A 15,628-nucleotide genomic window follows, 5' to 3' on the forward strand; every position below is an offset into this window, starting at 1 on the left:
AGAAAACAAAGCAAATTTTCAATACCTCACATCTTGCCAAGGATGAGCTCTGTTTAGTTAGAACATATTCATTTATTGCACAAAGACCTTTGAGTTCCTTCAGGGAGCCAGCATTCCTTTATTTTCTCCACCTGATTGCCCACTTGCTGGTGGAATCCCCTCTCAGTTTCTACCTGTGTCTCCACCCTTCACAGTGTAACATGTAAGGGTTCCTTCGGCTTTATTTGATACGAATTTATGGATAAACCAGGTTTGGTGGATTTGTTGCAAATAGTTGGCAATGAAAAATATTATTCCACTACCTGGGTCCATCTTCTAGTGTGATATCATAGCGGTCCATGTGAGGGCTTGGGACTCAGCTACCCTTGATTTGAGTCCCTTCTCTGTTACCTACTACCATCCTTGTCTTTTTAGGAAATTGATGTAACTTTTATGAACCTAACTTTTTATCTTTGAAATAGTAAGAGTAGTGACTTAATTGGGTCTTGGAGGGCATTAGAAAAGAATATGAATATCAAGTGACTAGCAGGATGAGAACACAATGTCCCTCTTTCCCCTTTACTTCCCACCAGGGAAAGTACAATATTAACTACAAATAGTTAATATTGTAACCCAAATTAGAACTCTGGACGTCTGATTCGTACCCTTCTCAGTAAATCATTCTGCTCATAAACAGATATTTTTATAGAGTTTGGAAGAGAAGATTATGAAAAAGGGCTTTGATTCTTATTTAAAAGAAAGAAATTGGCCGGGCGCGGTGGCTCGCACCTGTAATCCCAGCACGTTGGGAGGCTGAGGCGGGCGGATCATGAGTTCAGGAGATGGAGACCATCCTGGCTAACACGGTGAAACTCCGTCCCAACTAAAAATACAAAAAATTAGCGGGAGCGGTGGCGGGCACCTGTAGTCCCAGCTACTCTGGAGGCTGAGGCAGGAGAATGGCGTGAACCTGGGAGGCGGACTAGAAGTGAGCCAAGATCGCGCCACTGCACTCCAGCCTGGGCCACAGAGTGAGACTCTGTCTCAAAAAAAGAAGAAAAAAAGGGAAGGGAAAGGGGAAGGTGAAGGGGAAAGGGAAAGGGGAAGGGGAGGGAGGGGAGGGGAGGGGGAGGGGGGGGGGGGGAGGGGGGGGGGGAAGGGAAGGAAAGGGGAGGGAATTAGGAATAACTACCTTGTCTCGTCATCTAGGCTGGGAAATACATACCACAGTGATCCTGAGGAGTGAGACATGCCGTTTTTTATAAGGGTAGAGGGAAACGGGGGAAGGAATAGGAATCATAAAACTACATCTCATCTATTCTGACAATGGAATAACTGAAGATTATTAATAAGGAAGATTTCATCCATTAATTTGTTTCATATTTAGCAATGCTATGTAGAGTTTGAAATATTTTCAGGAATCGACAGTGGTAATAAAATTTCATGTAAAGAAAATTTCAAGGAGGAGATTGATACAGAGACAACCCTGCTTGTACTTTATAAATGACTCCAAGTGGATAAGCAATCAGTATTTTCCCCTGGAGAAACATGGTGTTGGGACACTATTGCATTGCTTAGTTCCAGTTCTAACTAGGCTCTAGGAAAGCCCCTAACCAACAAGGGTGATAAGTGGATAGTTCTGGAGTCAAGAAATAAGGCTTTGAATAAGGGCTCTGCCACTTACCAGGTATGCAACATTTGGACATTCTACCAAAACCCATCTAACCCCTCATTTTCTTATTGGTATAAAATAGAATTCCAATAATGTTCTTCTCTCCCCCGAGAGTGCTGAGTGCCTGATATGCACTTGGCTCTGTGCTCAAAGTGCTGAAGACACATGAACAAAACAAGATAGGCAGTGACAGATCATAACAGCATGAAAAAAATAAATAAGAGGACATGAGAGAGACAAACTCTGTGTCATGAGAGAGAGTGGGCGGTTGCTTTAATAGGTGGTCCTGGAAAGCCGGCCTTTCAGGTGGTATTTCTGCTGAGATCAGAATGTAAGAGCGAATCAGTCCTGCAAAGAACAACAATAGCAACAACACCAACAAAAAGACAAAAACGTTCCAGGGGATGAAACAGCAAGTGCAAATGTGCTAAACCAAGAAAGAACTTGATGTGTTGCAAAATGAGCAAGGAAGGAGGAATGTGACTTGAGGTCAGTGAGAGAATCAAGGCCTTTAGCACATGGTGAAAAGTTCAGGTTTCATTTTAAGTGCAAAGTAAGTCATGAAGATTTTTAAAGGGATGGCATGATCTGATTTATACTTTTGAAAATCATTGTGGCTGCTATGGGGGAAAATGGACATTAATATCTGGTATGTAGTGTTAAATAAATGCTAGTAATTAATATACTATTATTTATGTAATAGTACCTCTGCTACACATTATTGTTGATATTACTATTGATTCACACTCAAAGTATTAATGACAGTGTCCTGTATATGATGAGCCTGTGCAGAAATTAAAATGATATGGCAACTACTAAGTAGGATAAGGTATTCTGCAGCAAATGTTCCTTTGTGTGTAGGCTTGAGCAAGTTAATCCCTATGAATTTCAGTCCTTTGATCTGTAAAATAGTAATAATGGTAAAGCAATTGTAGGATTTAAATGAGAAAGTGTATGTAAAATGCATAGTAGAGTGACAGATAGTAGACAAATAACTAATATTACCCATTATTACCATTTTAAGTATATACACAAAGGGAAAAAATAATTGGCTACATTTTTCAACCTCAGACTCTTAAGAACATGAAATATATACAGACATAAATGCATAGCAATTAGTATGAGCATCTATTGTCTTACATTCCTGTATAGCCCATTCCCTTATTCCTTTCATTATAGGGAATCTCTCCCAATTAGTTCATGGAGAATCCTCACAAAAAATGGGGTAGATCTCGTTTTCCTGTAACCACAGAGGTGAACATATGGCCCAGAGCTGGACAAACTACAATATCCCCTTCCCAGCCATAGTGATTGGTTCAGAGTTGGGCACGTGACCCAAGCTTGGCCAGTCAGGGTCTATCCATGGACTTATCTGCCACAGCCATAAGAAAAGACTGTTGCTTTGCTAGAGTGGAAATGCAGCTAAGTTGAGTCGAGGACTACTACTAGCCCTTTTTGCTTACTGAGAGATAGAGAGACAGAGTCCTGACAACAGGATTTAAGGCTCTGAACCAAACAATATCTAAAACCAGCCTTTCTACCTGATATCTCCAATTACATGAATCAATACATTCTCTTTTTGCTTGAACCAATATGACGAATCAAAGATTCTTGTCTAATAGACCCATGCAATTGAAGATCAGCTCTGGAAGTACATTCATCCATTTGGAGCACAAATTTGCTGTTCCCCAAAACAAATCCTTTACTTGGTTTAGGAAAAGGGACTGAGAAATAGTGTTAGGTGCAAAAGAAGTGTTGATAGTTAAGACGCTTTTATCTAATGGAAAGGTAGATGGGAATGCTTCCTTTCCCAGAGCCCTGCTATTCTTCCTACTTTTCATCTGTCGTCTCACCTGACACCTGAATGCCCTCATGTGTCGGGTCACCTTCAATTCTGAGAGCTCTCTGAGTCTTTTCTGCTGCCTAGTCCATCTGCTGTTGACGTCGCTCCAGCTGTTACTGCTGAAAGCTGAGTGCGAAACTTTTAAATACACTGCCAAGTATGTTTAAGGGGTTTATATGAATGAAAAACGACAAAAAAAAAAAAAAAAAGTGGATGAGTCCTAAGAGGATTTCTTCTTTCTCACTTCTGAAGCATTAACAGAGGTTGGAAATAAAGTCTGCTATATTTAAGTTCTCAATAAATGTTTTAGGAAATCAAGATAGCTTCAAGAAATGTATACATTTAATGTCTTACTGTCTTATGAAATCTCACAGACATTTCATATGATTTAGTTTAATAGTATGTCAAGGTATTTATCCATTTATTCACACAATAAGGCTACACATTTCCAGGAATGAATTTAAGCACAACTCTTCCTTACTGCCTAGCACCCCTCCTTTAATGCTTACCATGCTTTTGACCCCAAACTCACACTCTGCATGCGCGTGAGAGAGCATGATGTAACAAGAGGCAGCACAGTATAATAAGAACATATGGGCTTTGGATTTCTTATTCCCAGGGTCTCTGCCCACATGTCCTAGGTCTGTCAACCTTGAGCTAGGCACTTCACTTGTCTGTGCATTGGCCTTCTCCTCAGGAAAATATTACCTATCCTGTAAAGTTGTTTGTATTTAAAAATAGTATTAATATAGGTGTGTTGTGATAGTGTTTAGGTATGCATCCTCACCCAAATCTCATAGTGAAATGTAATCCCCACTGTTGGAGGTAGGGCCTCGTTGGAGATAATTGGATCATGGGGGTAGATTTCTCATGAATGGTTTACCACCATCACTCTTGGTACTGTTCTCACGATAGTGAGTGAGTTCTCATGAGGTCTGTTTGTTTAAAAGTGTGTACCACCTCACCCCTTGGTCTCTTACTCCTGCTTTCACCATGTGATGTGCAAACTCCTGCTTCACCTTCTGCCATGATTGTAACCTTCTAGAGGCCTCCCCAGAAGCAGATGCTTTCTGTACAGCCTGCAGAACCATGAACCAGTTAAACCTCTTTTCTTATAAATTACTCAGTCTCAAATATTTCTTTACAGCAATGCAAGAATGGCCTAAAACATGATGTCTCATAGTGTCTTACATATCATAATAGATTATTTCCATCAGTAGCAGAGTATAGTGGTTATAAACTCAGGCTCTGACTTGGTGCAGTGGCTCACACCTATAATCCCTGCACGTTGGGAGGCCGAGGCAGGAGAATCACTTGAGGCCAGGAAATTGAGACCAGGCTGGGCAACTTAGTGAGAACCCACGTCTCCAAAAAATAAAAATAAAAAATTAGCCTCAATGGTGGTGCACCCCCATAGTCCTAGACACTCGGAAGGAAGGCTGAGAAGGAAAGAGTGTTTGAGCCCAGGATTTCAAGCCTGCAGTGAGCTATGACTGTGCTACTATACTTCAGCCTGGGTAACAGAGTGAGACCCTGTCTCTTTATAAACAAACTAACTAACTCAGATTCTGAAATCCAACTGCTGGGGTTTGAACCCCAGCCTCTTCACTCACTACCTTTGTCGTGTTAGGCAAGTTGCTTATCCTCTCAAAGCTGCAATTTCCTCATCTTTAATGGGGAAATATTAATAGTATCTATCTTGTTAGCGTGCCATAGAGATTAAATGAAATGTTGGTAAATCATCATTTTTCTCAAACTTACTCAGTGAAATAGTAGTGAATTATCATAAAAGCAACATTCTAGTTACAGGATAACCTGGAAGAGGAATTAAGAGTTTTTGAGTATCTAGTATGTACCATAGCTATTCTAGGCACAAGTCATAGAGCAGTGAAAAAACTTATGTTACCATGGTGTTTACACATCTGCATTCATATAGCATTGATACAACATTTGGGTGCTTTATAGTAATAAATCTGAAAACTAGCTCAGTATTGTGGCCAAAGTAATAGTTTTTAAATTTTTTTTTTCTATCCATTCCTTACAACTAGAGCAAGATGTGTCAGGTGTATCATACATTTCCAACCATTGTCATGTAAAGAGGACACTTTAAATTTTCAGTAAATCTCATAGTGATGGTTATAAATGATAGGATAAATTCCACTTCAAAATAATTACAAATATTTTCCGTAAATTCAGTAGATTATTGTAAGATTTATATTTTGAATACATTACAGAATATCGTAAGTTATATTTATAGAGTATTACTTGCCTACCTGTGCCTTCTAATTAATGTTACATATTAACAGAAGAAAGATATTTCTAGTAGTGAAGGTCAGTGTAAGTGAGGAACCATATTATTACAACAAAGAAATCTGTAAGCACAATGAAAAACAGTCAAAGAACATGCACCAAAAATTAAATCCAGTGGAAAATATGGCAATCATTTTAATTTACTAAAGCAAGCACCTACACAAAGCAAGAACACAGAGCAAAGATACAAATGCTCTAGAATAGAGCTCAGGAAAGTAGTGTAAGAAGAAAAATAAATGGAAATAAATGTGGAATTAGAAAGACAAAGGAGAATCAACATTGCTAAAAATACAGTAAGGGTCATAAAAAGTGACCAAAATAAAATAGCTAAAGATTTTTCAACGATTAGATAGCAAATTTCAGGTATAGAAGAGAAGACTGGCACAGGAGATCCCCAGAATGCATAAATTGAGTCCCAAGTGTTGGTTAGAAGAAAGTGATGTTTGGTTTGCAGCCTAATGAACTAGAACTTGCCTGTGCCACCCTGATATGCAAAAGTCCCACAGTGTTGGAAGTGCAGGTCTGTTACTCAGGGGAGAGATGAATGCTACTTCACTATTACATTTGTTTTTACATTCAGAGAGTGGCACAGCAAAATAACTTGCATGTCTGGCTGGTGATAATTCCATCGATTATAACCACTAATACTTACAGGTAAAGAATGAATCTTCATCTTGCTTGCTTGCTATGTTATTTTTCTCTAACTATTCAATTAATATTTTATTACATACAATAGTAGTGACAGAGATAATTCAGATGGATAGCATTCGCAGAATGTTCACAAACATCCTCTAAGTAAAGCTTTTGTCACCTTAGAGCATAAAATGCCTGCCTAGAGCAATTACATGACAAATACAACTTTCACATACTGATATCTTCCCTTCCTGTGCACTGGAGAGGGCATAATGGGAACCAAACAACCAAAGGCCAAGGAACAGGACAGAAAAGGCAAGCACAGAAGGGCTTGGGCTAATAGCCAGACATAAGTGACCTTTACTCCATGATGCTGACATCCGTTTAATATAGGCCTTTGAAAATTGCTAGCAGTTTGATAGGGGATTTTAGAAGTAATATGTTTTAAAACTTAACTAATCCCTTGTTTTTAATTTAATTTTTTATGTGTGTGTAACAAAGTCAAGCTACATTAATTAGGTTAAATTTCATGACCACACATTTTATATAAGGAAATCAGGACAATGGAAAACATTTTTCTCTTTAACTTTCTAAAGTACATGGATTAAGGACCGAAAAAGCAGCCATTTGGGTTTGGACACTGTCAGTTTATTTTAGTATATAATTTGTCCTTTGAGGCATGGTGAAACATTTATGATTTCAAGAACTAGGGCAACTAAGGGTAGAAAAGTGGAAATGGCTCTTTACTTATTTATGTGCATGCTCTGATTGAAAGACACATAGGGCAGAATTTAAGAACCTGTGGTCTAACACCATACTATCTGATTTTGGATCCTGGCTCTAACTCTTACTATTTATATGACCTTGTGTAAGGCAGTTAATATCTCTGTACCTCCATTTCCTCATCTGTCAAATTAAGAATGATCATGAGTCTATTTTGGTGACAATTAATTCTCATAAATCACTCATAACAGTACTCAGCACATAACATGCACTCAATTAACTCTCATTAATTGCATCTTTACAAGCAATCAGAAAATTATACTTTCTTACTGAAAAATACAATCTTAGGTATCATTGACAGTGTACCAAAAATTCAGTTGAGGAATAATTCCATTTCTTATAGTTCAAATATAACATGTGCGAGAGTTTCTGTACCCTCTGAGGGTACACGCACATGAAACTCTCCTGGGTAGGGGGTAAGGGTAGATAAAATTGCATGAAAAGTTTTCCTTTATAACATGCATATGTTATCATACATTATTATATTTAAATCTCTCAGCAATACAATGAAATAAATAGATATTACTATCTCTGATGTGCATTGAATTGTGTCCCTCTAAAAAATGATACGTTGAAATTCTCACCCTCATTACCACAGAACACGAACTTATTTGGATGTAGAGTCATTTAAGATGTAATTAGTTAAGATGAAGCCATCCTGGAGCAGGGTGGGCCCCTAACCCAGTGTGACTAGTATCCTTATAAGAAGATGGTTATGTGAAGATGGAGATACACAGGAAGACCATCGTGTCACCACAAAGGCAGAGGTTGAAGTTATGCTGCTCCAAGCAAAAAAATGACTAAGATTGCCAGTAAACCACCAGAAACGAGAAAGAGGCAGGGCAAGATTCCCCTCCAGGCTTTAGAGGGAGCGTGGCCCTCCAGAGGGAGCAGACTTCATAATTCTAGCCCCTAGAATTGTGAGACAATAAATTTATGTCATTTTAAACTACCCAATCTGTGGCACTTTGTTACCACATCCCTAGGAAACAAAAATAATCCTCTTTTCACAGATAAGGAAACTCAGGGCTAGAGAGTAAGATCACACAACTCGTAGGTAAAGGAAACCATTTTTGGATTCAAAACACAACATTTTCTGTTGGGACACGTTGTCTCTTTCCATCTTTCCTTCACACACTGTTCACTCCAGCCATGCTCTTCAAATAACCCTTCCTCAAACATGCCAGGCATGGACCCTCTTTATCTTTGGTCATAGGGAAAAAATATATATTTATTGACTGGCTCCTCCATGCCAGGCATCTCACTAGGCAATTTTCATATGCAATGTTCTCTCAGTCTTGCATATGAAATGAATTTTCTGCCATTTTTCCTGCATGAAAATCCTCATTCTTCAACTGCCAAGTCAGATTCTCCAAATCCATCAAGTTTTCCATCTATGTTGTCAGAATTATTTTTTTGTTTATTTCTGTTGATCTCTAATTATTTATTATTCCATTTATGTCTAATTTTTGTTTGTAGGTGATGCACAGTCTGTAGCAATCTGTCAATTTCACTGAATTTTAAGATCTTTAGAGACAGGGTCAGAAATGTAATAGCCCTTTAAGGAACCACAGACGAAGTCACTAAAATTTTTACTTAGACTACACAATCTGAAATGTAGCTTTTCCTGATTTACATATGCCATATGCAATCTTCGTCCTATTTTCCAAGCCAAAAATTGATCAGCAGGCTGTTAAGAACAGAAGAAAGAGGGAAAACTTCCCTGATGATATATGAGACCTGAACGTTTATTAGTTTTTGTTATTGTTTTTGCGTTTAAATTGATTCTCCATTTACTGCACTGTTGACCTCTGTTCCTCAATCTTATACCTTCTGTTCAATATGAAATTTCACTGAATATTTAGACATCCAAAACTGAGAGCTCACTCAGTTTCAACACTCAATAAAATGGTGAGATAAAAGCTTAAACTTTTATGAAATAAAAGTTAAAAGTTGTATTTTAGAACATGGTTTCAGAAAATAATAATAACAATATAGGAAATCAAAGGAAAATCAAAATCTGAATTGATTTAGTTAAAATTGTATTGAAGCAATTTGTTTTTGGCAATATTGTTCCCTCTGAAGAAATTGTGGGAGGTGGGTATTAGGTCATTCTTGCATTGCTATAAAGAAATAACTGAAACTGGGTGATTTATAAAGAAAAGACATTTAATTGGCTCAAGGTGCTACAGGCTGTACAGGAAGCATAGTCCTGGCATCTGCTTGGCTTCTGATGAGGCTTCAGGAAGCTTATAATCATGGTGCAAGGCAAAGGGAGAGAAGGTGTCTCACATGGCAGAAGCAGAAGCAAGAAAGTGAGGGCGGGGGAAGAGATGTCTCATTTCACTACCACCAGATCATGTGAGAACCCACATGTATTGCAAAGACAGCACCCAGCCAAGAGGGATCCACCCCCATGACTCAAACGCCTCCCATAAGACCCCACCTCCAATAGTAGGGATTATAATTCAACATGAGATTTGGGCAGGGATAAATATCCAAACTATATCAGAGAGTCTTCATAGTTTGAATTCTGTAAATTTCATTTCTTGTTCATAATTTTTCCGTAAAATTTACGCTAAAAAAAAATTCTTAATACCCACACACACTTAACACATTAGGCCAGTGGCTGGCACAAACCATGACTTATCATATTAAGCCGAGTCAGGCTGATCTCACTGCTGCTTCAAGTACCCATATAATGCAGCAGAACTACTGTACATTGCAGATGAGCTAGTCTCTGCTGCGCTCGCCATGCAGGTTCCCAGAACCGGGAAAATCCTTTTGCTGTAGAACAATTTGCATTACAAAAAGATGCTAATACCTAAAGCCTAAATGGAACTGAAATGCTTAGCTTTAAGCCAGGCTATGCCTTTGTAGACATAGGGTTATTTTAACTCCTGTAGCATCTTTCTTCAGAATAATGAGGAACTTGACAAAGAATATAATTTCATGACTGGTATGCAATAATAATCAAGATAAAGTTTAAATGACAGGCAGAAGGTATATAGCTAGGAGTGCTGCCCAATGCCTACCCCAGAGGAAATCAGAGTGGCTCTTTGAGTCAAAGGATGTGAAGTTTCTTTTACCCAAGACCTTTCTGTTTTCTTTCAGTTTGGTTTAACAGAATTATGGGTGGGTGGGGGGAATATGAGAGGAAGTTAAACACTCACTATAAATGTTTATGCTTATGTAGGTCAGTGTCACCAAGTAGGTTGCAAAGTCTTAGAAGGGAAACTTGTTTTCATTACCTTTATGTGTCTGTAACACTTAGCATAATGTATGAGCAATGGTAGGGTGCTCAGGGAATGCATGGATTTTTCTACCCAAATTTTCCTTTTACCATATTTGTTCATGTGCTTCTTCAACTATATGTTCATGTAATTTTACTTAAATTTTGTTTTGCTTTGGTAATTGAGTAACTAATTAAAACAAAGTATGGTGAATTGGAATTTAATTATCCTTGTGGTATATTTTAATATCTTCTTAACATAATAATAGTATAATGACAGTTAAGAAAGTGAAACCATCTGGAAAAAGAAGATGGGGTTAACATGTCACAAAAGTATGTAATAAAAATTGATTTTCTTATGGGAGTATGTAATATTTGCAAGGAATTATTTGCAAGGACTGAGTAGAGTGTAAATGTTGAAAAAATGTATTTTTGGTTATTACTCTTTCTGCTGTCTTTAATACAATTGATGCTTCTGAACATTTCTTCTTCTATCATGTTGCAAGTACTGAGTTCTTTTCAGTATATATTTATAGCCTCTTCCAATGTTTTCTGCTATTTTAGAATGATCGTGGTACCAGGCAATATATTAACTCTCTTAGTTCAATCCCATTTCATATTTCCCCATTAATCTTGTTCAGGATTTCTGTCAGGATCTTCTCAAATGCATTGTGATAAAGCAGGATTCATATCACTGCTTACAAAACTTCATTTGGAATTACAGTTATTTGTTGGCAGATTCATGTATGTCTCCCAGCGGATTTAACCAGAGCTAGTTTTGACTTATGGAACACAGCTTGAATTACAGAAGCCACTATTTACAGACCAAAAAGGTGGATTTCTTTTTTTTTTTTTTTTTTCTTCTCTTGTCATAAACATCCAATTTCTTCTACAAGAACAGGCAAGAATTCTGTGGTTAGGTTCTTGTGAAAAAAAAATAAGGTAATAAGTCAAAAAGAGAAGAAAAAATACAGAAAATGGGGGAAAAAAGCTGGATAAGAGGCTTGAAGAACTGCTGATGGGAACTCAAGAAAGCAGGTGGTGGAAAGGACATTTTGCAGAATCGAGTGGATACAACTGATGAAAAGAGTGGTATAGCACTCTCCCAAGATATTGTGGTTACTGCTATCTTATTTGAAACATAATAAATAAATCTAAAATTAAATGTTTCTAAGTCTTGGCATAATGAACAAAGTATAATAAGATCTATGATATTGCAATGGGGACTGACAGTGGAGTTTGATGCCCCAGATAATTATTGACTTCTACATGGTTTAAATCTAAAGGACATTTTTGAGATGGGATTTTTTATTATTTTAATTAATGCATGTTTTGTGGACTGAATGTATCCCCCTCCAAATTCATATATTGTAACCCTAACCCCCCTGTATATCAGAATATAACTGTATTTGGAGATGATCCTTTCAAGATAAGATTAAGGTAAATTAAGCCATTAGTGTGGGCCCTAATCCAATTTAACTGATGTCCTTATACAAAGGGAATTTGGACATACAGAGACAACAGTGGTGTGTGTGCACGAAGAAGAGACCATGTGAGGATTCAGAGAGAAGGTGGCCATCTGCTAGCCAAGGAGAGAGGCCCCAGAAGAAACCAAACCTGCTGACAGCCTGATATTGGACTTCTAATCTCCAGAACTGTGAAAAAGAAATCTCTGCTATTTAAGTCATCCAGGCTATGGTGTTTTGTTATGGCAGCCTTAGCAGACCAATATAGTAGGCATATAGTTTTAAAAGTCAAACAGTTCAGCTAGGCTTAAGAACATCCCACAGCCTCTGGTTCCACCCCCTGTTCATCCCAATTCTCACCCTCAATCACTTTCAGCTGTTTTAGTTGTTTCTTATGGTGTATACTTCCTTATTCTCAAATAGCATTTTATACTATTTCTTAATTTTTTATTAAACAATATCTGACTTCCTACTATGGAAGATGAAGATGTAGCTCCCCAACAGCTTATTCCACTATTACAAAACACACCCACCTATGCGTGTTGCTTCCCCAATATTCACAATAGAGTTGCATCACAATATTTGGTGTTCTCATTTCTATGCCTCTTTAAATATTATTTATAGTTGAGCCATGTAGAACAATGTGATTATATTTGTACCATATATTGTTCTCCCTGGAGTTAATAATTGCCTCACAGAATGTGCATAAATAGCTTGGTGCAGTGGCAGTATCATAGCCAATGAGGTTTATCTGAAGCACGATTATTACTAATTGAAAACAGAATGTGTATAAATAACAAGTCAGTTATTACTCCAGGAAGATCTCCCAAGAAATCAAGGGTAGCCTTATCTTTGAAATATCTCCGCAATCATCTGTGGGGTACATAATCTACAGCTGGAGATACTTGAGGCTTTTTATTTTGTGAACAGTGTAAGATGGCAGATGTGTTGCCATGGCCAGTATAATGATGCCTCCAGGGAGCAATGGTAGCCATCCAGGAGATACAGGCTTGATCAGACTTTGATTCCAGTCAGTCTCATCAGAGAATGATCTTCTCTCCATTGTTAGTCACTAAGGCCAGTGAGCAATTCAGAAGCTTCAATCAACAGCCACAATTTGTTTACCCTATTTATGGTCTCAAAGATGGATAACATTACTCTTCTAGTCTGTAGTTTTCCAAGTGTCAAACCAAAAAGCTAGGCCAATGGAAATCACCCAAGAATCAGTAGAACTGTAACAAGATGTATCAAGGGGAATATTGGCCAAGACTATGAGAACGGCCTTGAGTTCTGTCCACTGAGCCAAGTGGCCACATTCAGTTTTGATGTTGCATGACTGGCACTTCACATGTACAGCTGCAGCAGTCCAGGAGACATCATTGGATTTCTGCCCAGCTGAAATATTATTGAGCCAGGCCTAGGCATTTATGAGAACTGCTGTGAACTGGGCATCCTGCTGAGCCAGCGATGTGGTTCAGGCAATGGAGTGCCTCCTTTTTACGTAAAGCTGAGATGCTGCTGGGTTCAGGCCAGCTACCTTCTTGAATAAACATTTCTATCTAACAATTGAGGCTTGCTGGACGTTTCCACCTTTTAACACAATTGAGTCCAAGTTGACTTACCCCAAAATAGAGACGTTAGGCCAGCCACAAGGCTTCTATGCCTCAGACATTCAGTTTCAACAAGAATACAGTAATTTACAAAAGCATGTACCTGGTATCTGCATCTAAGAGACAAAGAATTCCATACCCCTTAGGGGTGCCTCTCAGTGAAGGCTGTCTGCCTTCGCCAGAGGATCCAATTGGCAAAATCATCAGTCGCAGTCATTTAGCTCAAGGGGTCGTTAGGTTTGGGAGACACATTAAAGGTACTAACACCTCTCTATTTGTGGCTCTTCTGAATTGGGAGATCCCTTATGGTATTTAAGAACATTCCTAGTACAGGCATACAATACCAATTATATATTCTGCGTGGAAGCCGCAAAAATAGTACATTAAATTCTCCCAAAGAAACTGACTCACAGCACCACTTTAGCTTCCCTTTCCATGGTGAATTCCATCCAAACCCCATAGTTGAATTTGGATGTCCCCTCTCCTAAGCAGGACCAGATGGGCTGGTGGGCCCCGTATCCAACAAAGCCTTAAACATTTGATTCCCTTGCCTCCCTAGCAAACTCAGACGTGTGTGTATAACCTTCAGTTCCCCTTGAGGACAAGCTGGCTTCAGCCCTGCCCCTAAACATCTTTCTCCTTAAAGCAGCTGAAATTGGGGTAGCATGGGATGGAGGGGATATGGAGTAGGGAGAGAGGGGTTGCAGGGAGAAAGGGGTTCTATGCCATGAAAACAAGGCATTGCTTCACTTTTCATTTCAATCTATGCAGCCACTAGACTTGTAGACTTCTTTGGGTCAGTTTCTCATTCGCCATGGGACACCTGCATCTGCATTACAAGCCAAATCCAGGGCAGTAAGAGCCTAAAACTAGTCAATGCCTCATCTGTGGTTTCCAATTGGAGCTTGTCTGTCTTAGGGACAACTATCCAAGAGGGCCAAAGCTTCCATATAGCAGCCAATATTCACTGCAAAAATATTCTTAGATGTTTTATTGTCTTCTCTGAATGGATCCAGGTTTGTCATGATAGATTGCAGGAGAAGCTGAGCCTTTAGATGGCGTTGCTGTTGACATTCATCTTTAACAAGAATTTCATGCTTCTCTCATTTTCCAAGCAAATCAGACTAAATTTTTACAATTCATTTGGTTTTGGAAGTAACATATTTCTCTCCTTTCTCACTCAGTGAGGGTATGCGATTCTGGAACTGTTTTCTGATAGGGAAAAACCTCTGCCTACCCAGAATTCATCTTCATAATACTTTTTACAGTTAGGCAGACCTGAGATTGAACACTAAATTATCAAGGAAGTCTCCTGTGTGAAACAGAGCTAACAACTAGGGCACTATATAGGCAGCTGTCTTTGATCCTATTTCCTATTCTTTGGTCAGCAACCACCACCCCAATTCCTTCTCATTAATAGGCAATAAAGTGGAGAACCTTGTATAGCCTGGTTGACATACAGTTTAGTCAACATCTTTGTTATTGATACCTATGGATGTTTTTCCCAAATTCTATTAATCAACTTGTGAGACCTTCATCCTACCTCATCCAGAAAGTCCTACCTCTCACCATTCCAGCAACATTGCCAAATTGTCAAGAACTTTTATGGATATGAGACTTTACACTACTGACAAGCTAACAAGTTATCCTGGCTCCTGCTCTAAATCATAAAGTGAAAATGGTTTCCAGGCTTGGAGAATTCCATAGTTTCTACTTGAAACCTGAGCAGTTTCCAAAAGTATTTATTCAGACTAAGAATGAAGAAAATATTGTCAACGTAAAATAATATTTGTTATATATGATACAATATCAATATCAGTGACATTACTTTAGTGGAGATTTGTAAATTATGTTGCTGATTCATTACTATTAAGCGGAATAGAAAATATTTAGAAGGAAAAAACAGTAAATTGGAGGAATAACCTGAAGTTGAATTTCTATTTCAAAAAATTTTCTCATGTTAATTTAACTTATCTTAAAATAAATCTTCATTTTGGAGTTTTACTAAAATGTTCTATAATTTTATTTTACAGTCAGAGGATGATAGAAAAGAGAATGGTGTGGATATTCTGGTACCACCATCGTTCATAAAAGGAAAAG

At 38.2% G+C, this 15,628-nt stretch overlaps 1 protein-coding gene and 1 pseudogene across 6 annotated transcripts in view; both read left to right on the top strand.

Annotated features, from left to right (window-relative positions):
• The window catches only part of GRIA4 (glutamate ionotropic receptor AMPA type subunit 4), a 367,574-nt gene that overhangs the window by 198,160 nt on the left and 153,786 nt on the right, over positions 1–15,628 (top strand). The gene's annotated exons all lie outside the window — the stretch shown is intronic.
• LOC111540362 lies at positions 12,630–12,821 on the top strand (annotated as a pseudogene).

The sequence above is a fragment of the Piliocolobus tephrosceles genome, chromosome 13, assembly GCF_002776525.5.
Source record: "Piliocolobus tephrosceles isolate RC106 chromosome 13, ASM277652v3, whole genome shotgun sequence".
Classification (NCBI taxonomy): domain Eukaryota; kingdom Metazoa; phylum Chordata; class Mammalia; order Primates; family Cercopithecidae; genus Piliocolobus; species Piliocolobus tephrosceles.